Here is a 1,976-nt window from a genome sequence, read left to right on the forward strand (position 1 = left end):
CCTTTCTCTCTCTGTCTCTTTCTGGTCAAATTAGAAATAATAATAACAGTAATAACAAATGGAATCAAATAAATAAATAATTTTTTTTTTTTTTAAAGAGAAGGACCACTTGAGTGGCAAATGTTCTTTTACAGGGATTTAAGAGTAGGAAGAATTACAGGGCAAATAGTCTATCAGTCAGGGTTCGATCAGGAGAGATACTATGCAGAAATTTGAACTGGGAATTTAGTGTACAGAATCAGTCTGTAAGAGAGAGAACCCCTAAAGAAGTCAGGATCACACACATGGGGCACTTCCTGAAGGAGCAAGCCCCAGAGGCTGGCCTTTCTCACAACGCAGCTCCTCATAACCTGTGAGACTCTACTTGCAGGAGTGGACACCAGCCCTGTGCAGGCTGTGGGGAGCGCAGGAGAACAAGAGTAAGGGCCCTGGCTGCCAGAGAGTGGGGCCCAGGACAGGTCACAGGGCAGCCTGCTGGCAGTGGTCGCAGAGGCCCCTGGCATTCCCTGGGAGACACAGTGGCTTTGTGAAGTCAGGGGCATTCTTGGGGAGGGATCTTGGGGAGGTGCCTGAGCCACGCTCTAGTACCTGATCTTCACTGCCTGGCCTAGCTTGGGGCGTTGGTCCCAACCACTGGTCGGCACTGACCAGACTCCCCATGGCTGTGTAGGATATGAGGTCCTGTCTGGCCTGCCCCCACCCAAGGACCCTATCCTATTGTCCTGACCTGCAGGCTGAGTACAAAGGCCCCTGGAACTGTGGGGTTGATCTGGCCTGAGCCTCTCTGTGTAGGGTGGCAGGCTTCTGGGCTCTGGGTAGACCCTGCCCCTAGGCTGTCTTAGGTGTTGCAAGGGCCAAGGAGCAGTTGGCCCCCGAACCCTGACCTGGGGGTGGCTGGCCTGCCTTGGGCAGGGCAGGAAGGCTGACCAAGTTTAATGGGTTTTAAGTCTCTCTCCCACCAATACTGGCTCTAATCTGAATTTCTTCAGCAAAATGCATGGAAAGCTTCAACCCCTCACAGGAGGGAAATAACATAGGTCCTGTCAAGTCAGACAGAGGCCATTTGGCCTGGGGCAGGCTCAGAGAGGTGCGGCTGGGCCCAGCCTTCAGAACCGCACAGACCTGACCCAGCCAGGGACAGGGGGACAGAGATTACTGTCCCTGCTAAGTGACCAGTGGCCCCTAGTGCTCTGTGACGCCAGGACCTTGTCACTTTCCTACCCCTCCACATGGTCATAGTTTGGTCCCTTGTGTGTGCACGTGTGTGTGTGTGTGCACAGCAGCCACACATGCTCACTCGCACTCACACTGTCTTGGACTCACAAATGTCACACACATACCATAGGTACATACACACCGTTCACACACTCACACCACACACCACACACACCACACACATCGCACATAACAGACACAGACCAGTCACATATATCACCACTCCCCCCTCCACCCTCCATCCCTCAACACACAACACTGCAGGGATCCCCTCTCCTGTCCCTGGGAGCTCTGGCTCTGAAGGTGCCCGGCTACTTAAAGGCCCTTCCCGCCATGGCCCCCATCCTGTCCTGGGCCTATTCCCTGCCACAGGGCCTGGCTCCAGCCCCCCCCACCCCTGCCTGCACTCTCATCACAGCTCACTCAGCAGTCTGCTCCCCAATTTTCCCCTCCCCCTAAGTGCAGACCTCCCCTCCCCCCGTGGTCTGCATCCCAACCTGTCCCTGGTCCACACCAGACTCCCATGGCAGCTTGGACCCCGGCCAGTGAGCGGCCCGCGCTAGGGCTCCCACCTCCTGCCCAGGGAGCCGGGGGAAAGGTTGGGCTCCATGCGCGCAGCCAGGAGAGAGCTGGGCGTGGCGGGGCACGACTTGGGGCGCGACTGGGGGCGCGGTCTGAGAGCGCGGTCCGGGGCGCCATTGGGGTAGGGCTCCCTGTAATCCCGCCCCAGCCCTTCCCAGTCCCGACCAGCGCGCTCCAAC

The sequence above is a fragment of the Tupaia chinensis genome, unplaced genomic scaffold (genome assembly GCF_000334495.1).
Source record: "Tupaia chinensis unplaced genomic scaffold, TupChi_1.0 Scaffold144150_1, whole genome shotgun sequence".
Taxonomy (NCBI): Eukaryota; Metazoa; Chordata; class Mammalia; order Scandentia; family Tupaiidae; genus Tupaia; species Tupaia belangeri.